A 24,603-nucleotide genomic window follows, 5' to 3' on the forward strand; every position below is an offset into this window, starting at 1 on the left:
ACCGCTCAGGCAGCCATCAAATTCTTCAAGGGAATTGTGTGCCGGTTCGGTGTGCCTAACGACATCATCACCGACAATGGCACACAATTTACGAGCGCCGTGTTCCAAGCCTGCTGCGAGGACATGGGCACTAAGATCCACTTCGCTTCTGTTGCTCACTCGAGGAGCAACGGACAGGCGGAGCGAGCCAACGCAGAGGTGCTGCGGGGGCTCAAGACGAGAACCTTTGACAAGCTCAAAGGCCATGGGAAGCACTGGGTCGAAGAACTCCAGCCCGTGCTGTGGTCGATCAGGACCACACCTAGCCGGGCAACGGGTGAAACTCCTTTCGCCCTTGTCTACGGGGCAGAAGCGGTGCTGCCCCTCGAGCTCAAGCATGGATCCCCTCGAGTATGCGCGTATGGCAACCATAGCCAACACGAGAAGAGGGTTGACGATCTAAACTTCATCGAAGAACTTCGATGCCGGGCTCCTATGCAGGCTACACGCTACGAGCAGGGACTCCACCGTTACCATGACAGGCGGGTCCGTCCCCGGGAGCTCGAGATCGGAGACCTTGTCCTGCGCCGGATACAAGGAACGAAGGCCGGGAACAAGCTGGCTCCGAAATGGGAGGGCCCCTTCCGGGTAGTGCAGGTAACCAGGCTGGGGGCTGTTCGGCTGGAAACCGAAGAAGGCTTGCCGGTGCAAAACAGTTGGAACCTTGAGCACTTGCGAAGCGGCGGAGCCCGACCCACAGGTGATGCTCCGGCAGCATGCCTCTCGAACTAATGTAGCCGGGCAACCCCCGATTGTAAACTTCTAGTTTCTATGAATAAAGATAAGTGTTTTCCTCTGAGTTTCAAGTTGTCTCGATTGTTTGCATGTTTTTTCTTCTGTCTCCTGCTTTAGGTGCACAGAAGTCTCGTTTCATCCTTGGTTGTGAGCAGGGGGCTGCCGGAGCCTCGAAAACAGAAACCCGTCACCGGATCACTCCGGCACGGGCTCATGCCGTTGCCGGGCTCCCCGCAATGCGCATCACGCAGAAGCTGCGTCTTGGAATAAAAGAGTGCTCACAACTCAAGTTTGGCATCGACACTTCTGTGCCCGGGGGCTGGGAGGCAGGAGGGTTACCTATGCTCTACCTATGTTGCGTCGTTTTTGTGCGTTTCGAAATTTTTTTGCAGCATCTTGGGCGCGGTAAGAATCTGACATGCAGGACTAGGACGGAATCGGGTGCACTGTGGTGCTCGTGGACCGCTCACGGGCTGTGTCATTTAGCGGTGCCCAGTAGTGCGTGGTGACCGCACTTCTAGGTCCTCACCGCACTTCGAGGCTCCTGCTGTGGGAGGGAGCCGCCACGTGTGCCGCGACGACTTGGCGCGCATGGTGGCAAGGCCTTGGCCGCACTTCAAGGGGTGTGGCACCACGTGTGCCGCGGTGACTCGGCGCGCATGGTGGCAAGGTTCTTCACCGTGCCTATAAAAGGGCGTGGTGGCCATAGAGCAACTCAGAGCGAAGCCAAGAGGATAACTTCCAAGGTGAGGGAGGCCGCAGAGGCACGTTCGTGGTGCATGCCATCAGCGCTCAACGCTGATGGGTGCACTGCCGTCGTGCCCTTGCCGCACCCCTCCAACAGGTTGCTCCGAGGCGAGGGCTGCCGCGGAGCCGCTGTGGTGGAGCCGCCATCAGTGCTTGGCGCCGACGGCAGCCCCGCCACAGCGTTCCTACCGCATCCCTCCAACGAGTGTTCCAAGTGCGAGAACAAACAGCTAAGTACATGGTCCTGATCACCTGACTTTCTGACACCTAGCATTGGCTCGTTGGTGTGGCTCGAGCCCTCCGTGTGGCTGGGGTGTTAGAAGGACGCTTGCGGGGGGAGTGCGCCCCTCGTGCGGCTCGCGGGTCCGTCTCGTGAGCACATGCTTGGGGGTAGCTATCCCGCAAGCGGAGTGGCTCGCCGCCGCTACTTGACCCCTGGTCGGCACTGCGGGTCCGTCTCGGGTCCTTGGTCTGGTTAAGTGTGTCGCACGCGAGTCTCCAGCAACACAAGGCATAGCACACGAATGCCCGGTAGATCCGCCCTGCTAGTCAATCTCGGGAACAAGAAACAAGTACCAAGTAGAACCGGAAAACGAAATTTGTAAAAGGCAGTAAACGATTACACGGGCTAATAAAACATTAATTGTTCGAACGGCGCCAAGCGCGTTATTTACATGAATCAAAAACAAAGACACAAAGATAAAAACAAGGATCGGCAGGGGGCTGTGGCGACTAGTTGCCGGGGTCTTCGGCTGGGGGCTCCGCTTCTAGTTCCGGCTCCGGCTCCGGCTCTGGCTGCATCCGGTCTGCCACCTCCTCGACGAACCTGCTCACCGCCTTGCAATGAGTAGGGCCGTCCTTGCTGTCCGACCAGGCGTCCAGCAGCGTCTCGAAGGGGAAATCCGGGTGGTGGAGGTGCACCCGGGGGAGGATCGTCTCAGCGATCTCCCTGGCGCACGAGGCTATCTCCCCGTCGCAGAACTTGGAGATCCACATGTCGAGCGCTCCGAGCTTCCCCACCATGTCGGAGAAGAAGGGGATCAACGTGCTGACGTCCGTACCGTCCACCTTCGCGGCCTGGATCTCGAACCTCGGCAGCAGGTCGTGCACGGCCCAGGCGATCTCGTGGAGCTTCTTGGTCTCCCTCCGCCGCTACTCCGCCAACTTGTCGTGGTTGCCGCACGCCAGCACCATAGCTTTCTTGGCCTGCTGGAGGAGTTTTCCTCGCCACGAGATCTCCGTGGCCTTGGCCACGATGTCCTCGCCCACCTTGACGAGCTCACCCCGGGCAGTGGCCAATTCAGACTCGAGTTGGGCGCTCTTCTCCTTGGCGGAGTTGAATTCCTTCTCCCGCCGTGCCAACGTCGCTGCCGCGTCCTCTGCAGCCTTGGTCTGCTCCTCCAGCTTGGTGCGCAGCCCTTGGAACTGGGACAGGTAGCTACAGACCAGCTCGCTCTTCTCGTTGATGTGGGCTTGGGCCATAGCAAGCACCTCCTCATGCACCTTCTTGGCCTTCTCCTGCGCCGTGGCCAGCGAGTCCAGGGCTCGCTGGTGTTCGGCGCGCTGGGCCTCCAGTTGCCGGTGGAGCTCCGCCTCGGGGATGACCGGCGCTGCGGCTTCATCCCTGGCTTGCCGGGCCAGGTGCGTCTCCTCCCGCAGCCGGGAGAGCTCCTGCCGCTCCCTCTCAACGGCCTGCCGCACCTCGCTGAGCTGGCCCTTCACGAGCTCATGGCGCTCCCTCACCTGGTTGAAGGAGGTGACGAATGCCAGCTGCTACTCCTTGATGGTGTCAAGGAGCTGGTCCCCCTAGTCGTAGATGCTTGGGTCCAAGTCGGCCCGGCATGGATGCCGGAATCTGGGCCGGTGGTGGCAGCGGATGATGACGAGGTCCCTGCCGCCACTGTTTGGCCGAGAGGGGCGTCGTCCGCTCGCGGCGGAGCCTCTTGTTGCTTTCCTGCCGCCGCCGCCTCCACACCCGCGCCCCCGGCAGGAAGCGCCTCCTGTTGGGAGACCGCGGGATCCGCGTCATCGGCCTACACGGCCGGGACGCGCCACCGAGCTCTGCCTCGGTAGCGACAGTGGGCACCGCCACTGTCGTGTCCGGCGCGGTGGAGCTTGGCGCGGGAGCCTCTTCCGGCTCCTCTCTCGCCCCCGTGTCTTCGGCGTCGGAGCCGAGATCGACCACCGCGTCGCCCTCTCCCGTCGCGGGCGCAGCCGGGACTGCGACAAAGAAAAGAATTAGGATCCAAAAATAAACTAAATTACTCGGTGGTGAACACAGGGAAGCTCCGAACGAGTACCTTGCGGGGCCGCCGGGCTTGCGGGAGGAGCCTCCTCCCCCTCCGTCCCAGCCTCTGTTGCCGGAGCGCCCGCCGCGGGCTGGACTTCGCCTGCGAATCAAGAAAGTAGCGAGTCAACAGGCAGGAGAAGCACGAACAATGGAGCCAGGGGAGGGGTCAGTACCGGTTGCCGGCTCCTCCTCCGCTGGGATTGGGTCGAAGGCAGGCGCAGTGGCGGCGCCCCCGGCCCCCACACCGGCCGGGTCAGTGCTGGCACTGGCTCGGGTGCGCGGCCTCTTGCTCGGCGTGGCAGGTGGTGAGTCGGCTCTCCCCGTCTTGCCGGCTCCCGTCCTTCAGTGAGTTGAGCTTGAACTTGAAACCCCGGAAGAGCCCCCGCTTGGGCGGGGCCGTGGGCGCCCCTGGGGTCGCCGTGCCCCCGGTCGCCGCGGAAGCCGCCGCGGCGCTAGCGGCCGCTGCGGGCGCTCTTGATCTTCGCAGGACCAAGGGCGCGTCGTCCTCATCCTCCTCCTCCTCCGCTGCAGGGAGGACCGCTTGGGTCCCAGCAACTTGACCCGCCTCATCACCGGAGGACTCGAGGTCAGGCCATCTGAGCTCCGACTCTCCACCGCTGTCCTCGGCCGCCCGGTTCCCTTGGGTTGCGGGTGGAGGGGGACGCGGGGCCCGAGTGGGGGAGTCGGACATCAGCCCCCACCCGTCGCAGGGCGGGTAGCCGCTGATGATCTTGTGCAGCCCCGGGACGTCGGCGTGGAGGGAGGGAGCCCCCGGCGGCAGCTCCATGACGGGGGCGTCTTCACCGGTGATCCCCTTCACCCATGCTTGGATTGCTTCTGGGGCCACGCCCCCGTGCTGAAGGCAGGTGGTGTCGCCGGGCCCCGTGTACATCCACGCGGGGCGGGAGCGCAGTTGCAGCGGCTACTAAAGGTGCACGCCACGTCGAGGTCGGTGAGCCCCGCTAGCCGCAGGGCCTTGATCTGCTCGACGATGGGGAGGAGTTCGGCGTCGCGGCTGTAGCGGTTCCGCCAGGTGTCGTGGGGCACCGGCAGCTCGGTGAGCGTGAAGATGAACTCCTCGGGTTCCTCCACGCGAACCCAGCACCAGTCCGCGCGCCACTCCTTCTCAATCTTCTTCTCCGACCGGACGATGAACTCCGATTTCATCCGGTCGCGGGCGCGGAAGACCACCTCGACGACATCGCCCCCGCCTGCTCGACCCGCGGGTAGAAGTAGTGCCGGAATAATGCCACCGACGGTATCACTCTGACGAACCCCTCGCAGAGGAATTGGAAGACGGCGAGGAGGAAGAGGGAGGTGGGGTGGAGCTGCGCCACCCAGAGCTGGTACGCCTCCATGAGCGCGTGGAGGAACAAAGAGTACGGAGGCACCAACCCGGCGAGGATGAAGTGAGCGAACACCCGGAAGTCATTCTCCTGGTGGTCGGTGCCGGCGGGGAAGATGAGAGTCTCCCCGTACTCACTGAACCGCGAGGCGACGGCGTGCCGGACCTTGTCCAGCGCCTCGCCGTTGTAGCCGGGCCGGAAGAAGGCGTGCGTGGCCCTTAGCGCCCGCCTCTTCTGGTCCTTCTCCGAGGCAAGCTTCTTGGGGGCCGCCTCGCTCTTGCCGGCCGCAGGCTTCTTGGAGCCTTTCCCTTTCCTGGGAGCAGGGGGCGCCATGCGGAACGTGGGCGGAAGCTGGCTGGATTCAGGGGCGCAAGGGAGCGTGAGGATGGAGAAGAAAGGCTGGGGGGCTAAGTGTTTGCTCCTCAGCGCAGCGATGGGATCTTATAACACCCCGACGCTAAGCAATGGTCGCATCCGCACCCCACGAGTGTGCTAGGATAACTACACTTCAAGAGGATAGCGCAGGGCGTGGCCTTAACCACCCGTGTTTAAGGCAGAGGTTAGGGCGGAAATCTCGCGCCCACTACTGTGCCCATAACGGCAGAATCCTTGAAGCAGCGCATAGACGGGGCCCCGAAGCAGCTCGGGACCCACGCGTTGGTTAAGGGCGTCGCACGGCAACCGACCAGGGAAGATTCCACCCAGGCACAGGCATTGATGGCCCACGCCCGAGGGCTACTGTTGCACTAGTAGCACCCGGGGTACCACCGCTGCATGACGCGTGGGCCACCTCACTTGCTTCCCGGAAGGATCGCACCTCGGACGGCACCGCACAAGCTGCCCGGCAAGTCACCAGCCTGGCAGGGCTAGCCGGGCTGCGGGGGTTGCCTTGTAGGGCAGCAAGAGAAATCCCGCCTGGGCGCTTCCCGGGAAGGTTACTTGCCGGGAAGGGCGTTCCCGGGCGCAGGTGTCTGTTACAATAGCGGGACCGAGTGGGAGCGACAACGGCGCCACGTGGCCGCTCGGCGGGCACCCTGTGTGCAGGGTTCGTCAGGACAAGGAGTGAAGCACACGCCAGCATTAAATGTCCCGACAGAAAGGGGATTCCCCGTCGAGTCGGCCTACAGTGACTGGTCTGGTGTACATTTTAGGCACCTAGGGTCCGAGTTGCAGGCTACCTAACCTGCATGCAAGCCAGCGCAGCGGGCTGGGCTGCCCTAGCTCTTTGTTTGCCATTTGTCACCCATGCACCGAGGCACCTGTGGTATTCCTTTGGTATAAAAGGAGGACCCCCGCCAATGGTCAAAGGGTTCGGTTCGGTCCGGTTCAGTAGTAGGATCGGGTCTTCAGTTCACTACTAGTAATAGCCAGAAGTTGCAAGTAGCACTTAACCAGAAAGAGAGAACATCCGGCGGCTCCCCCCGGCAACCTGTAAACCCTAGTTCACTGGCTAATAACAAACTCGGAAGCAGGACGTAGGGTTTTACACCTCAGGGTGGCCCGAACCGGGGTAAAAGCGTTCTCGTGTTCATTGTGCTCTTACGCTTCACATTGGCCTCGCCGGCGATCGCCGGAGCGATCCCCGTCGCCCACTGCCGAACCTAAAAGGGGGTGCTTAAGCATCCCCGGTGTCTGAGCCCCGTGCTACGACAACAATGTTCAAGATATTCCCACATTTTTAATCAAAAATACACGGTATGTGCAATTTTTGATTGTCCCAAGCCTTTTAAACACAGTTAGCACCTTTCTTTACCCAAAGTGGACAAAACATATGTTCAGTCCAAGGGTTAAAAATGTGCAATCTACATATTCCCACATTTTAGGCCAAAAATCTTACCTATTCTAAAATTTACAGCTTGTTCGTACGTTGTAGGTCGCTCCTATCCCTCTGCCCCATGTCCTCGACCGTTTCAAATGGAAAAGAAGTTTCGCCCCAAATCCGATCCACTCCCACTCCTCACGGAGGAAGCACGCATTTCTTCTCTCCCAATCGCCTGCCTCATCTCGCCGAAGCTGAAGGCCGGATCTCCCCACCCCAACCAATGCCCACCTCCCCGCTTGCCGCCGGTATACCTCTCTCGTTCCCGTCACATCGCTTCGCTCCAAAGAAATTTAAGCCTCCTCAGTCGTAAGATGCATCGCTCTCACATCTTTCTCTCTAGGTCAAGTAGCTGCTCGCCCTCCCTTCCATGGCCCGTGGATCTGTCGACGATACCTCGCCGCTACTGTCAGCAAGAGAAGAGCAGGGGCAGATTAAATAGACATATCTATCTTTTTATATATGCGCAACAACACCTACGTTTAAAAATTATTCTCCAAAAATGAGGACTAAACCCTAGGTATTCAACACATATTTATAGACAAAAATAGCCAACGCACATTTTAAGTGGCATTTTTACACATAAGTGTCTACATTTTTTATTTCAACTGCTTTCCTGAAGAGTTTGTGCATACATTTTTTTTTAGTAAATTTCAAGGAACCACAGTTCTCGAGGCAGTCTTCTCACAAAATCACACATTTCATTAATTTTCTCGGAAAACCACTCATCTTCAGACTAATTGTCTTAAGTGGCCCAAAACCGATGGTTAAGCGTGAAGAGAAAATTAATGAATGAAAATATACATGTGGCTGAATGCATAAATGGGATGCGACCTGTGAATGGGCCTCACCTGTAAGGAAAAGTGTCAAACTCGGATGAATCATCGGTTTTGGGCCACTTGAGACGATTAGTCCGAAGAACTGTTGTTTTCCGAGAAAATTAACGAAATCTGTGGTTCTGTAAGAATACTGCCTTGAGAATTGTGGTTACTTGAAACTTACTCTACAGTTTTGGATTCCTACTGCTGTTGGAACCACAATAGTCCTAGGAAATGCTCGATTTTTTATTTCCAATCCATGACAATGATTAACTAACATCTATTGTGTAAAATCCCGGATTTTTTTAGAAAGTTAAATTATCGAGTTAAGTACTCGAGATATATTTAGTTAGCAAAACGATGAGTGAGAAAATTTCATTTATATTTTTGTAAGGTTTATATTAGTGTTTAAGGTTTAACCATACTACTGATTTGATCACACCGGCTAGGGAGCAGTGTTGGTCAAACCACGGTTATGGTGATAATCATATATGTGTGGATTGGTTCTTATGCATTTCACTTTTACTCATGTCTGTGTGCAATTGCATCATATATTGCTACCATTTGAGGCATGCATGCATAAGTATTCGGAATTAAATTAAACTAGGAAAACACATTAGTTAGAATTATTTTTAGAGCATAAGTGATTTTATCGCCATAGGTCTAGCTCATGAAATTAATCACCAGGTAAAAGGATACCACTTTATAAATCTAAATAATTGGTCTTCGTGTAACCATTCACTATAGCAGCAGTAAAGAAATAAATGAGAAGAACATTTCTTGAATAGCATGTCGAGAAATAAATGAGAAGAACATTCACTATAGCGTCCTGGCCGTATGCGGAACGGCTTTTGCTGGTCCGCCGCTCGGCTCGGGGCGTGGACTGTTGTCGGCCGTGCTGGCGGCCCAAGCCCGGGGTCCTTAGGTGCCCCCGGTGGCCGTCGTTGGCACGGCCGGTACCCGCGATCTTAATGTCCTACCTCCCTGGGAGCAGTTGGGGCAACCTCTACTGTACGCGACCAATTGCGATAGAATGAATGACAGTTGGAGTTTGACCTCTACTGTAGGCTACCAGCTTGTCATGGTGGGTAGCTGGTGTCTGTGTTCGCCGGCCAGCTACGCTGTGAGGTAACGGCAGATGGGATGGGTGAAAAGGCTTTGTGTTCATGGTTGTGTTATCTGAGGCTGATCCCCTCGATGCATGACTATGGGCGTCTGTGGGTAAAGTAACGCACCTCTGCAGAGTGTATTGAACCGTGGCTTGTCACTCTCTGTTCCGGGTAGGAACTGCGATCACGGCGGGAAAGAAATCCATCGGGGATTCTAACAACCCGTGAGACAAGGAGATCATAGATTTCAAAATATAAAACTTGACTCTTTTCTCAGAAATGTTTTCGAAAAATCATTGCTTATTGGGGACCATGGGTCCTAGTAGATCATAGTGCATCCAAACACATGTTGCTATCCTGGACTTGTTGAGTAACTTTTGTACTCATCCCCTATATAAACCTCCTTTGTATAGGTGACTAACTCTTAGGACAGCAAAGATGTTCCGTTTCAAGATGGAGCCCGGGTGCACCATTTATCCTCGGTTGGGAACCAAATTCAGGAACTCAATCATCATAGTGTTCTATGAGTAGTGCAACATCTAGGCGTTGACTTTTTTAACTCTTGTAAGTGTTGATTTGTATTTTGTTTGTAAAGGTAATTCCAATTATTTATGTATCGAATCCACTGCCATTGTTTTTGTTGTACTACTCTGAGCGGTATATTACTTGAGAAATTCCATTTCACTTGTAATATGGCGTAGATCTGCATGCTACTGATTTAGTGGCACGTCGGGTCGTTACATATTGCATGTAAATTGAAATGTTATAGACTGTTGAAACAAAATTACAACTGCACATTTACCTTTTGGAGACTAGATTTACCTCTATGATAATGACGCAGTAAGTGCTCCGCCTCAGTAATATTTTTACCCACGAGGTCCTTCCAACATTTTCAGGAATTTTTCTCCAATTGATGCACAGCTTTGTCCTTAGATGTAGGATAAATCTTTTTCGTTTATACTGAAAATAGTCAAGAAAAAAGGTTGGGTGTGTTAACACAAGATTGCTAATGTGAAATTTGTTCACTTTGGTTGTCTTCGCATGATTGCATCTGAGATATTTTGCAAAGGATCGATTAATGTGCATATATGACAGCATAACTGAATCCTGACATGTATGCATTTCCTATTATTCCGATTTCATGTGTTGCCTTAAAAGGGAATCTCGTTAATTATGCCAATCCAAAATGCCATAACCTGAATTCTGAAATGGACATGCTTACCTCTGGAAAGTACTTCCTTCGTCCCAAATTAATTGACGTGCATTTGTATATATTTCTATATAAATTCACGTCAATTATTTCGGAACTGCCCGGCCGTCGATCTCCAGAGTGTGGCCGGTAGATTGAGAACCAGCCTCTCCATAGAGAAAAGGTTCGCGATAAACACCATGAGAGACATGCAATTTTGCCATATCGAGTTGTACGTATGGCACGGAAACAAACCAACTTGTACTGACCAGTGGCCACACTATATGTGAATAGAATAATTTAGTACTACTAAGAAACTGAACGTTATTTCAAATACACATTATTTGGAACCAGTTACGATGAAAAGCATGCTGCAAGCACAAATAGAAGTGCTTCTTTAAAAGCAGAACATGTGGCGTGCGGGACCAAAGACACCAAACAGCACGTACAACACCAAAAGATCACTCCCTCCGATCCATATTAACTGTCGAAACATTACACATATTTAGACGTTTCTTAGTCATAGATACATCCATATTTGGCAAATTTGAGACAATTAATATGGATCGGAGGGAGTAGCATGTAAAAGAATGAAATTTGTGAAGCAGCCTAATTTCTGTAGTTTTCCATCTAAGCAGACAAAGGTCAACCTGTCGTAGTTTAAGGCAATTTGCAGCACTTGATACATCTACCAAATTATCCACATTCCCCGTAGTACTTGCATGAACAACACTGATTAGTTGGTCTTTGGCCTCCCACAAAATATAAAGTTTCAAATCCAAAGACAATTATAAGTTAGCAAACTAACAGCGACAATAAAAAAATGATTCAGTAGAGAGAAACTGAACCAATTTGCCCAGCAGTAGAAACTGACATGTCTCTTTTTTACTTAGTTCCGCAGCAGGACGCTCAGCAATAATTACAAAATGTCATATCATCGTGTCTTCTTATGCAGCACGTGAGTGGCCTCTGGCATCACAACCCAGTTACACCGCTAGAAATCACAGTTTTTGGCAGGGCAATTTTTTTTACCTATAATTCATTTCATTTTTTTTTCTTAGAGTTGTCAAAATGCTCATAGGTAAAGTCTTTTTTACCCACCATACTATACCTAGAGTTTTTTCCTAAAACAGTCCCTAGGTGAAGCTTTTACCTAAGATTTTTGTGCTTTCACCTAGAGTATTTGGCACTACGAAAAACCGTGATTTCTAGCAGTGTACAAGGATATGTCACTTGAGACAACAAAAAAATAACTTGCAAGAAACAAAGAATAGAAGTATCTATAACTGAAGGCACCAGATTTGCAGATACATTATTCTGGCCGCAGCTACCATCACCAAAAGAAAGGAGGAGCTCACCTTGTTATAGGAGCCATGGAGGAGCTCAAGTCTCACCTTTCCAATGCATAGCTCACCTTGGCAAATGCAACTATATAGAAGAGCTGAAACTATGAGATATGTCGAAGGTAAGCTCGTGTTGCAATGCACAAGGAGAGACACTAGCAAAGGATCGAAGGAAACGGGCACAAGATTGCTCAAACGATAATTGGAAATAGCAAATTTTGGATCACAACTTTTCCGCTACAACGGCGGATAGCTAAAAACGATCCCGGAAGGGTAAAATTTCGGAGAGAGTTCCAGACTCTTTTTTTTTTTGCTCTCCCCTACTCTTTCCTTGCGGCCGAAGCTTTCCAGGAACTCAAATCACTTACAGATCAATCGGATTCTTATGAAAAAACAAGAGCAGCCCGTAGAGCAAAAGATATATTAGTACTCGAAAGAGCAAACCGACTCAAAGAAGGACTCAGATCAGAAATAGTACTCCGACTTGTGGTAGAACTCAGATACACCCTAACCGACTAGAAGAAGGACTCGGCTCAACTTGAGCTTGCCGATTGGGAAAAGGACTCGTCCAAGAACAGAACGACTCCGACTAAAACAAGGAGAAAACAGATCGCGCCGACTGCAAACAGGACTCGAAAACCGGATTCGGCGTGTATACGTAGACAACAAACCTGACTTGGAGTAGGATTCGAACACCCGACTAGAACAAGGAGAAACGAAACTCGCCGATTGCTAAAGGACTCGGAAACAAGAACCTAGACGACCAAGATGATCTACTAAACGGAAGAAAAAGTTACGCAAAGGAAAACGACCAGCAACTAAACACAAGGAAACGGTGCAACTAAGGTTATGGAAAAATCTAACCTAGAATTTTTGTATGGCTTTTTTCTGGATAGGACGAAAAAAGATCTAACTACGGGAAAAATTACGCTCACCGAGTAAACACTGAAAATCTGATACCAAGATGATAAGGGGCAGCCTGATCTTCTCAAAGAGCAACGTGGATAACTTGTATGATTCTACAAATCTTCCGGCTGTTCACCTGTCGCCGTACGACGAACTTGCAACCCAATGGAGATTCGCAACACCACACACTTGCGCAGTAGTCCGCCGACCACAAGTGGTTTCGCAATCTTCCAATTCCCAGCGAAACGACAAATTACGCTCGAACTTTCAGTAAATAAAAAACACCCTATCGAAACGAATATGGTGTATATGATTCTAGATGAATGCTTCTTGCAATCAACAAGAGTCGAAAATAGCTAAAACGTGGTCTAACCCTAACCCCAAACGTACCCCTTGTATATATAGGCGAGGGGCAGCCAAACACACAAATGGACTCAGATTCAAACTAGGTTCGACTTAAACACATACAACCAATCCGAATAGGACTTGGCTTAAATTAGGACTCGCAGGTCCGGACGCCCCTTAGACGTGTCGGACTCGTCGTAGGCTGTCCTGGTGCGCTTCGTACTCGTACTCAACTTGTGGTGGGCAGATCATTCTTGTCGTTGGCTGCCCCTTGCTCACAGGTTGTTCTTCTAGCATTTTGTATCCTCCATCTTCATTTGTGGTGCGCCTGCCTCCCTCTCCTCCCTCGCGCATATCTTGATGTTGGATAACAGCACTTGATGATCCTCGCACGCGGCCTCCTCTCCTCCACGCTCCACGGTTGCCTCAGCCTCAAACCTGATCACACAAAGATACAAAGACTTAGGCAGTATAAAATTCTCATCAATATAAACATTAGGTGCAGTTAGGAGTGAGTTCGCCTGTTGTTCTAATAACTTGGCACGTGCTCCGTGTAATTGGTCCAATGCGTAGATCATTGGGTTTATCTTGAACAGCAAGATCATCATTAGGCGAAGATGACAAAAGACTAGGAATGCTCTCATCAAGTAGATTGCTTAATAACGATGTACATATATGAATGCTTGTTTTCACTTTCTTAGCTGCAGTGTTTTGTTTACAATGAGTTAATATCACAGCTGCAAAGGAAAGAAACTAATCTTACCGAAGTTTCCTCCCTTTATACATGTGCAACTGAAGATGTACCACGAAAGATACTGACCTGCAATTCTAAAGGGACACAAATTGCATGTTATTCCACCTTTGATTTGGTTCAGCAAATGGAGAGAAAGAAGGCAATGCAATTATAAACTACAACTAAATAAAAGTACACGAGGTACATATCTAAACACTAACTTTATCATTGTCGAATTGGTTTATAGTTAAATATCTATGCCATCCCGTAGAGGCAATCATGGCACAAAAGGATGCATTACTCGACAGTTACCAGAACACGTGGATAATCACTTACCAGAACACGTGGATTATCTATAACCAGAACACGTGGCAAGGTTTAAGTGCATACTCGACAGTTCCGTCGAGGGCATTTATGCCTTCACAAAATGAAACAAAAATACATTGGATAATCACTGCTTGGAACTAAGTTAACCACGGAACAACCACGTGGCAAATGTGGTTAGCAATTAAAAATACAATCAAAAAAGTTAACTAGCGAACACAATACAGATACCCATAAGAAATGAGCCCTAACAGTAGTTATTAAGTTCACCCGAAAAAAAAGTAGTTATTAAGTTAATATAAGAGGCCTTCTACTGTACCCCAAAATTAATTAGGACCATTCATTTGTTTTAATCTAAGGGCTGAAATGAGTTGCTACTCCTTAATACTCTAATTTGGACGTGTGGAATAACTGGATGGAGTATTCTCACGAAGGGGTAAAAACGTAAAGAAAGTAAACGTCCTCAGTTCCCGTCTCCTTCCCCGTTACCCCTTCTCTCCCTGGCAGCCGTCACAGATTGCTTCCCGAGGGGCCTCCGCCGCCGCAGACCGCCTCCCGAGCTCCCTCCGGCGTCGGAGACTGCCTCCCGATCTTCCTCCGCTGCCTCGTCCAGTGCTGCAGCTTTTCCTCGTGCTCGCGTTCAAGGCCGCAGCCACCTAGCAGGCTGCACGGCGAACGCGAGAGAAAGGACCTGAATAGCGTGCTGAAAATTGAAATTGGTGCAGCTGCTGGACCCGAACCCTGGGACCTGCCTCCTGACTCCTGTTGCTATCCTTATCAGCGAGCAAGCGTTGCAAGAAAGCTGAAGAAGCTCTCTGAGATGGACGTCGCCGGCGTGCGGCACGACGCCTCTTCGTCGTGGCTGGGTGGAGAGCGGCGACGGCGTGCTGCGACGAGGGCGGCTAGGTCGGTGTTGCAGGCTGGGTGGCGAGCGGTGGCATCGTGCTGCGACGAGGGCGGCAGCACGGATTGGGTGGAGAGCAGCGGCGTCGCGTTGCGAGGAGGGCGCCGAGGTAGGCGGCGAGGGATGGGTGGCAATCGACAGCAGCACGATGCGTGCAGGGCGAGGAAGGCGCTATGCGCGGACGGCGCCGCAGCCGCTTCGGAGGAGAGCGGGGGATCGGGGCGATCGCCTGAGAAGGGGAAATCTGATAAAAAAAAATCTTTTAGGGTGAGAAGTCTATTATGCCCTTTCCTAATACTCCATTTAGGCCATGTGGAGTATTAGGTAAGGGAGAAAACGTCTAATATAAATTAAAGAAAAATCTATGTGGGACATGTGCCCCACCGTGTCTTACCGTGCGGCGTCCTAGCGTCCGTATCTATACCAATATATTAAACTAGTGAAGTGCCCGTGCGGTGCTACGGAACAATAGAAACATATGTTTATACAGAATAAAAAAAATTAATCAAATGGTTATTTCATTTCACAGATGTGCCTGATGAAACAATGGTATTGCACAGTGACCTGACACCACTCAAGTTGAAATTCTGAAAAGATGGCAACTAAAAATAACTTCAAGGCCGTGACGAGTTGGATCAATTCATCTTGTGAAATTTGTATGATTGGTTAGTAGGAGAGACCTAGGAAAACCCATGGCAGCACAATGCTTCTCCCAGATTCTTCTTTGTTGGTTGCCACCTGAAGCAAACCAAAATCTAACCAAGCCACAGTAATACATAAACATAAATAAGTTGACAAAATAGGCTGATAGGAGAGAAAGTTAAGTTGGCTGAATTGATTGTACAGCGGAGAGTTACCCATTTTACAATGAAACCATCAGCAAGGCCCAGGGAAAGCACTGAGAGAAAGTCATATCAATAGCATAAACGTTCAAACTTATAAATCTTGTTAAGGAAATTTAGACTCTGTCAATAGAATTGTAGCTAAACCTAGAGAGAATTGAGAGAACTGGGCATGCGCATGTAGATAGAAAAGATGACCAACACTCTCCCAGCTAAGTTCTACAATGTAGCCATTATAACCTGAAGTACCTTGGTTCTCCATGGACCGCTTTGTTCCATCTATTGAGGCATCATACTTGTTACTGGTCATTCTGACAACCTCACACAGCTCACCCTTGTTTTATATGTCACAAGTTGGAGCATCTCTGAAACCAGAAGTCAGTCATCAAGTCAGCAACAGCTCAATGAAGATGCAATCTGAATGGAAAGTCAATGTACAGTCTTATCATCGATTGATAACGGACCAATAAAAAGTTACCATTGTATATACACTGGTTGATGACTGAAGAGCAATAGTGGCAGGTTGCTTTCTTCTCTTCACCTGAAAATAAGTTCAGGCATATCTGAAAATTTAGAAACTCATGGAGAAAAAACAGTATCTAGCTGTGCTTCACATAAAGAAGTAACCACTTAATATAATGATTGAAATTAGAAAACCCCAAAGAATGTAAAGCTCTCCCCTTTATTTGTTGGAAGAAAAGAACGGCCAGCCAAAGAAACCTTCGATTTACCCGAACAAAGAACAGCATGTCAAGCACTCCACTGTAATATGAATTCAATGCGTTTGTCAGCATAAATTACTCCAAAAGACAGGAATGAAGACGCGCAATTATCTCAATTCTAATTTACAGAAATGGTATGACCTAAATGAATATCAATTCTATTCATATTTTCATCGATTGAGGTGCTCCATGAGATTTCAGGAGATAATATATACAAATGAGTAAAATAAGGAATTGCTCGCAGGATACTATATTTAAGGATAGCTTGTAGTGCCCTCGGAAAATAGCAGAAGAAAATGATGCAATATTTTAACTGAACCGAGAATGAATTGAACCATAGTGCTCAGAAATAACACACATTTATCTTATAGTTTCAGCAATTGAATTTGCCAAACCAACCTTCTGAGGGATGCCACAAACTCCAGCCTTGTATATGCATCATCTCTTCCAGCTCCTTCTCAGAGTTATCTACCTGAAAAATATACAGAAACATCTTTGCATTGTAAGTACAACTTCAGTAAGCAACATTGACGTGAAAAGATCAATATATAGCAAAAGGACGGGGCTTGATGCGTGCTCCTCTGTGTCTTACAGGATAAAACATAGACAAATGCTTGGATATTGCAGGATAGAAGAGGAGGGAAGACACCATTACTACCTTCTAATGATATTCCCTGGAAAGCTGAAGGTCTGAGCTCAGACATGTTTCTCCATGAAACCTCATAATACTAAATTCCCTGAAGTTTACACTGCTTCACAATAGCTGATTACCTTTGTATAAGAATGACCACCATTCTCTACAAAATCAATCAAGAATTTCATTGATGGAACAAATTAATATCTAGTATCCACAATAAGGATTATACCTCTAGGCAGTCGTTGATTGCTCGAGATCAAGAGGTCTGGGGTTGGACCCTCTCGGGGAGCAGGTTGAGGCCGTTATCAGTCTATCCGGAGGCAACGGACGGCGGCGGGGGTGACCGTACCAGTCGCTGCGTCATCCACGGTGAAGGCGGCGGCGGCGGCGGCAGCCTACGCGGGGCCATCCGTGGTGGCCACCGGCGTCGTCGTTCACGGGGAGGGAGGGCCACCGGTGCCGCCACCACCGGCGCTGAAATTTAAGAAAGGTGTACAATTTTCAAACCGAGGTCGGTATTACATGAGGAAAAGAGCTTTAGCACATTGCATTCCGTTTCAGGTATATTAGAAGTTGTAGATTTTTGAAAATTATCTCACCATTAGCTTCTAGGAAAGTACTGATGGGTGATCTCAAAATTGCAGTCAAGTATGTCAGTCCAAAATTCATATCTTAAAAAAATTCAAGTGAAGGAGAGACTAATCATCCAATTTGATAAATCATGCAGTCATACGCGTCAATTGATGAGACATCGAGACAGGCCTGCATGACTGCATTGAGACTAAGAAAATTAAGAATCATGAAAAAAAAGACCATAGTTCCACGCTGCTTATAGCTTAGCTTGGCTGGCACCCCGTGAAGGGAAATTGCACTTGCAGAATTGGGGTTTAGGCCCTGTTGTACTGATTGGGTTGCTGGCTGCAAGACTCAATCGCCTGCAGGGCTGCAGGCTGCAACGGCCGTGCGACGTAGTGCAGGATTTGAGATTTGGGGACAACGATGTGGTGCAAGCCGCCGCCATCCTCCCCCACCACCACCTGCACGCCTACGCCGCCAGGCTCGTCGTCTCACCATGCATCATCTTCTCATCTTCCCGTCGGCCGCTAGAGTTTCACGAGAGGGCGGGAGAAGAAGCGAGCGGACTCTGGGAAGGGGGAAGATAACCTTGATGTATGCCGCAGGAAAATAGATGGGGGAGCGTTCCCATGGCGCTGGCAAGGGGGAAGAGAAGAGAGGTGAGGTCTTGATGAAGAGCGAGGCGGCCTGATCCGGCAGCAGTTCTCGCGCGGCGACGGACTACAGCGAGGCGGCAGCGACATCTTGGAGCAGAGCCTAGAGCTAGGCGTCATGAGTGAGGGGGTGAAGGAGAAGGGTGTGAAGGGGATGGAGGCAGTGGGGTCCGACGGAGGAGTTGGGCGGCACAGGTGAGTGGAGGGCAGCGGCGCGGGCACAAACCCTAGGAGAGGTTGGGAAGAGAGGCGGCGGATGCGGCGGAGGTGAACGTTTCGAGCGAGGGTAAAGATTAGGCAATCGTACGGGAGGGAGGCGACGTGCGGGGGCAGGCGGTGGCAGCAATCGTAATTTAGATGACTTTGAGGTACGAGGGACTAACGTAAGTGTAAATTAAAGAGCAGCAAAGATTAGAGTTGGGAGTGATGGTACGGGCGTCGCGGTATGTCATTTCACTGAAATTACGAATCTGCCACCGCTGCCCTCATGTGCCTTCTAATCCTGACTCCCGCGGTCTTCGAGCACAGAAAAAACACGTACCGTCAAAAAAAAGAAAAAAACAACAACATAGCTCTCCTCGCTCCTCCTCTCCTACGAATCTCACCCCCACCCGATCCGGATCTCACTAGTGCCGCCGCCGCTCTTGGTCGCCACCACCAGCTCGTGCGTGTTGGCGGCGTCCATGTGCGAAAGGCGGCTACACTGTGGACCCGCGGCTCCGTCGTGCGCCCCGACCGCCGCCTCCACCGGCTCGTGTGCGCCAGTGGCTCCTCGCCGGACTTGGACGGCGATGGGATGAGCCTGAGGCCTGGATGGCGGTGGCCTCGCGCAAGGCAGCAGGGACCGTGTCGGCGCGAGCCATCGGTGGCCCTCCCGACGGGCAATGGCGCATGGCGACCAGTGGCCGGACGCAATGTATGGGCGGCGTGCGGGCGCGGCGAACGGGCGGACAAGGCTGTGAGAGGACGCACAGGCGCACCGGGCAACAAGTGGGAGCAGGTGGCACGATGGAGCGGACGCGCAACGAAAATCTATGGGCGTAGGCAGTGCACACAATCGGGCGGCCACGCAATGTTCGGTGGCGGGATGAATCGGGACGGGGAGAGGATGAGTTTGCACTCAAGGGGGATGGAGGATAGTCAGAGGGAGAGTGAGAGAAATAGGAGAAATAAAGTAGGGAGTAGGAGAGCAGGAAGGCTGCTTTATACTGCCACTTGCTTTACATGATGGCTTCTGCTGCTTGCTGTCTTGATCGATATACAATGCTTGCTGTTTAAATCATCACCGCACGGAAGGTCGAGCGGATTGGACGGATGGAAGTGATAAACGTTATCATTGTTACATGTTCTTCATTATTCATGATTATACCGAGAATTACTTCATGAATTCAGCAAAAAGTTAAAAAAAACGTTCACACGTGACTTTCCAAGTGCGGTGTATGTGAGAACAGTATTAACCTGGAGGTAGAGAACAAAAGAGTAGAAAGCATGTGTCACTTTCTCTTTACACGAGATATAGAAATAAGACATGTGCAAAAGAGAAAGAGACAAGAGTATAGCCTAAAAAATAAAGATATCATGATCGTTCGTTGTATAGAGTAGAAGCACATCAACATTTGAACATGATACAATTTTCTGGTGTTCACCGGCAACGAACGGGTCTTTGCTGGTTGGATCTAATCCTTCGTCTTTCCTTCCCCGAATCCTCTGTCTTTCCTCTCCCCCGACGGCCAACGCCGGACGCCTACCTTCCGTTTCTCTCACCTCTCCCCGGCGGCACCTCCTCCCCACTGTCCCCTGAACTCCCCCTCAAAACCCAGCCTGACGACCAACAGTAGCCTCATCTCCAACCTTTATCGAGCTTGATTTGTGTCCACCGTGAGAGATCTCAGCCAGATCTGAGTGGATAAGTGAGAGAGAGGAGGAAGAAAAAGGGGGAGTGGGGAGATAGAGAGAACGGGCGAGGCGGCGTGTGTGGCGGAGCAGGTTCCAGCAGGCCGGAGCAGGGCGTGGCGGTGACGGTGGTGGTGGTGGAGCAGGCCTGTCTTGATTCGTCCAGATCCACGTGGCTGAGTACGACGGCGCTGCATCGACGGCGCCGGCGAGGAAACTGCTACACACGCCGTATGTGATCAGGAGGAGGGCGATGGTTCTATCTTCTCATAATCATACAACCAGCCATGAATTGTTTTCATGAAGCACCATGGCTCGTGGGTGTCGGGAGGATTTCAGGCGATGGCCTGGTGTTGTGATATGGAGCCACGAAGGATAGAGAGTTATGACTTTTTGACAGCAAAGCTGCAAAGGTTATACTTGCTTGAATCTGCAAATCCATATCTATGCCTATTTGTTCTGTCGTTTCTCTTTCTCAGTTGGTGGCATTGATGCTTTTCTCAGGCATGAAGAGTTAATCTGCTGGGAGATAGAAGAACAACAAGCTGCATGGCCAATGATGCCTACACGTCAAAGCTCCATTCATGTGGTAAATGTCCCTTGACTCTTTTTTTTCCTCATCCTGTTGATGATGTATGGGCTGCACACTACTAGTACTGCCAGCTTGTTGAACTAAAGATATTCAAGCAAATGCCGATTTATATAGCTATTACCTTGATTTCTCTCTGTCTTATTTTGGGGGGCTGTGTGTAGTATGATGTTTGTTGTTACAAAAAACAATTATGTATCACAAAATCCAAGAAACAACGTTGGGAAAGCTTGGTGGCCGGTACCTGAAAATTGTTATCGTTTCCAAAATAGGATGAAGGATACCTGAGACTGAGAGGTGTTCTCAATCCTTGTTGTATTACACAAAATTTACACAATTTATTTGCTAATTGTCTGTAGATATCCTGGTAATTGGTATTACACGACATGATTAGTACTGTCGCGTGAACAACCCGTTCAGACTTAGTTGGATAACTTTATAATTATAACATAACATTGTGGGGAGCAGGCGTTTCTGTCATTGACATGAGCGGCGGAGAAGGCATTGCAGCGTGGCGTCATGGCCTTTGGGAAGGAGCTCTACTGTCCGCGCATGGCTGCTGCCACGCCAATAGCGACAAAGGTAACTCATCAACCTTGCTGCTTCAATCCATGTTTTTATTCTAGTGTCTTCTTCCATGAAGTTTCTGTTCTTATTGCTTGCCTGCTGGTTGCTTGATTGGGCATTTAGGTGAGCAGTTGGTACCCATATTCGCCAGTTTATTTGAACCCAGTTCCCATATTTGTTTACCACTGCTCGATTGTCATGTTCTTTACCCATAGCCGCCAGTTTATTTGAATCTAGTTGCCATATTTTAGCTTACCACTGCTCGGTTGCCATGTTTTTTACCCATAGTCTCCAGTTTATTTGAACCTAGCTGCCAGATTTTCTTACCACTGCTTGGTTGCCATGTTCTTTACGCATAGTCGCCAGTTTATTTGAACCTAGTTGCCATATTTGCTTACCACTACTCGGTTGCCATGTTCTTTACCCATATTCGCCAGTTTATTTGAACCTATAGTTGCCAGATTTTCTTACCCCTGCAAGGTTGCCATGTTCTTTACGCATAGTCGCTAGATTATTTGAACCAAGTTGCCATGTTTCCTTACGATTGCTCGGTTGCCATGTTCTTTACCCATAGTCGCCAGTTTATTCGAACCTAGTTGCCATATTTTTCTTACCATTGCTCGGTTGCCATGTTCTTTACCCATAGTTGCCAGTTTATTTGGAACTAGTTGCCATATTTGTTCACCACTTTTCGGTTGCCGTGCTCTTTACCCATAGTTGCCAGTTTATTTGAACCTAGTTGCCATATTTGTTTACCACTTTTCAGTTGCCATGTTCTTTATCCGTAGTCGCCAGTTTATTTGAACCTAGTTGTCATGTTGTCTACTACACAGTCGTCACTATATTTGCAGTGTAGTGTTTACTATAAACTTGAAGCCATTATGGATAGCATCGGTCATCAATTTATGTGATCTTTGTTACCAGGTTAGGAACAAGTTTCATGTCAGCTTGAAGCCTTTGTTTCCATGGATCCTTGGGAATGTTGGTGATCGATGCCCTGCCGACGATGACAGCGTGAAAAGGCAACCGAGTTGGTTGAGACAAAGGATCTTGTCAATGGCTGTACGAAGGTGATCGAGTTGTGGTTTCGACGAGGATCTCGTCAATGGCTGTAAGGAGGTGATCGAGTGTGAAAAAACTAAGGTTTCAACCAGAATTTTCTTGGCTTGCAACAAATAAAATTGTTGATTTACAAACTTGTAAATTTGACTTGGTGATGTTTTAGATCGCTTGTAACTTTGACTTGCTGTTTTAAACCGTATTGCGCGTGTGATGCTTCAAATTCATGTTCCTAAATGCTGCTTAGAAGATGTACTTGCTTGGTTTTGAGAATACGTACAAGCTGGACACCCATTAGCATTATTTGGGTCAACACATGTTTTAGTGCGCTGTCTAGGTTTACGGCTTTGTTTTTAGCGTACCACATGAACAAGCAGGCGTGCAGCTGTACGCTGGGCTGCCGAGGGAAGCAAACTGGGCCGTCGCTGCAAAACACTACGTGGGGCACGCCGCCAAGTAGCACGCTCCATAAATTAATAGTCACCTCATGATGATGTTAATCAGAATCTGGAACATCCGATGATTATTTGAGTGTAAGATTTTTTGAACAATGAACATGTCACAATCCACAAGTTTACATATGATGTTACTTAATTCTTATTTGAGTAAATTTCACATAACCATACTTTTGGTGACAGTTATCTCACAAAATCACGGTTGTCTCTAATATTCTCACAAAACCACAACTTTTGGGACAGCTGGTCTCAAAAACCCTAATCTTGGTAGTTGAGCTGGTTGATGGTGTTTCCGACAACCCTCCGGGCCACCAGTCACATGCCACGTCATCTTTCCTGACCCATTTTGGATGGCTGTTTTCGACGCCGTGTTAGTGGCCTTTGTTCTAGTGATAACTTGTGATGTCTTGGTCGGGTAAAAACTGACGTGGGATTGAAAACGGAGGTCGAAAACGGGTCGGCGAAGATGACTTAGCATCTGACGGGTGGCCTCGGGTCATCGGAAACACCATCAACCAGCTTAATTATGGAGATTAGAGTTTTCTGAGACCAGATGCCCCCAAAATTGTGGTTTTGTGAGAGTATTACAAACAACCGTGGTTTTGTGAGATAGCTGCCACAAAAAGTGTGGTTCCGTGAAATTTACTCTTCTTATTTAGTGTATAACTCAGTAGATCAACAAGTTTAACCCGTGCATGCGACGATTTCACCAAATCGAACAGACTGGTTGTTTTCGTATCTAATATTAATTTAACATAAATTTATACTGAACAGAATGATCGAAAACATAGAAAGACGTTGGAAGAATATTTTATTTTGATGGTTCTAACTGCAGGGACCATACCAATTGTTGTCATCGTGACCTGCAGAAACTATCAAAAGAAAAACCTGACTATTCCCATTAATCCCATCAGTGAACCAATATCAACCGGTAAATACATAGTATTCTCTCCGGCCGAAATTACTTGTTCAAATTTGAGACAAGTAATATGGGTGGGATGGAGTAGCAGTTTAATTGATTGATGAAGTCACTGGTTGGTGTATATTTGTTGATTAATACGCCAATCTCTTGATTTCTCCCCAGGTATGAAATGGTGCCAGTAACAAGCACAGTAACAAAACATTTCTAGATTTGATTTGGGCGAAATGGAGGTTCGTATAGGGATACGGACAGGTACATCTGAGGAATTGGACGAACCTGACGGCAGTTCTGGCGGCCGGGCAAGAGCCGCCAGGAGTCAGAGCCGGCTGTCGCTGCCGCCGCCGGCGTCATCACCTTGATTCAGAGATGAAAGCCAGATTAATTAAAAACAATTCGCGATCAACATAATAGAGAGTCCTCAAGCCCGGGGTCAGAGAAGAGCAAGGAGACACGCACGCAGAATCAAGAAACCGCGTTGGCTCCCGCAGAAGCTCGACCCGGCCGCTGTGTCGCCTATGCGGTTGGAGCCCACAGGCCATTCAATTGGGCCGAAGAGCTTTGTGGGCCGCATCTGTGATCTTCGCTGGAAGGAACCTAACCAGGCCCGGCCCACCATCCTGAATCCCCTCGGCTCTTCCCCATCCTCAACGGCGGCGCACCAGCAGCGCCGTTCTCAGGCGGCGGCGCAAGAAAGCCGTGAACTTTCTTCCTCGCCTCCATGTCCCCTTTCTCCCTCCTCTGGTTTCCGCGTCCCCTGGTCCGGTCTTCCGTGCTCCCCTCCTCTACTCCATGACTCGATCTCCATGGATTGCATTGCATACGCACCTTTTGTTGCTCCGATTCTTCTCTTCTTCTGATTTTCTCATTTTTGGCAGTTCTCCGGTCCATGGACGAACTACGGTGAGTCGGTGACCACAGAATGGCCAGGGTCCGTACATGTGGATAGCAAAGTTTCCAGTTTGGAGAGAACGCCAGACGCTGACGTGGCCGTGCTTGACAGTTAGTAAAGTACTTGTATGGCCACCGTGAGCTATCTACTTC

At 49.7% G+C, this 24,603-nt stretch overlaps 2 long non-coding RNA genes across 15 annotated transcripts; one reads left to right on the forward strand and one right to left on the reverse strand.

The window, feature by feature from the left end:
• Positions 1–12,632: 12,632 nt before the first annotated feature.
• Positions 12,633–24,454, reverse strand: LOC106866889. 14 transcript variants are annotated; one of them, XR_002960469.1, is made up of 7 exons: positions 17,078–18,392; positions 16,870–17,008; positions 16,611–16,683; positions 15,968–16,251; positions 15,328–15,854; positions 13,450–13,506; positions 12,633–13,124 (listed from the first exon to the last, which is right to left on the reverse strand). It is a non-coding gene; the product is annotated as an uncharacterized LOC106866889 (long non-coding RNA). The 14 variants fall into 14 exon arrangements; XR_001408043.2 differs by having other exon boundaries at positions 13,450–13,514; XR_002960468.1 differs by having other exon boundaries at positions 12,633–13,273; positions 13,450–13,514.
• On the forward strand, positions 19,697–22,422 carry LOC100835268. The gene is made up of 4 exons (XR_732392.3): positions 19,697–20,383; positions 20,475–20,559; positions 21,028–21,141; positions 22,051–22,422. It is a non-coding gene; the product is annotated as an uncharacterized LOC100835268 (long non-coding RNA).
• Positions 24,455–24,603: the final 149 nt, after the last annotated feature.

This window comes from Brachypodium distachyon, chromosome 4, assembly GCF_000005505.3.
Source record: "Brachypodium distachyon strain Bd21 chromosome 4, Brachypodium_distachyon_v3.0, whole genome shotgun sequence".
NCBI lineage: Eukaryota > Viridiplantae > Streptophyta > Magnoliopsida > Poales > Poaceae > Brachypodium > Brachypodium distachyon.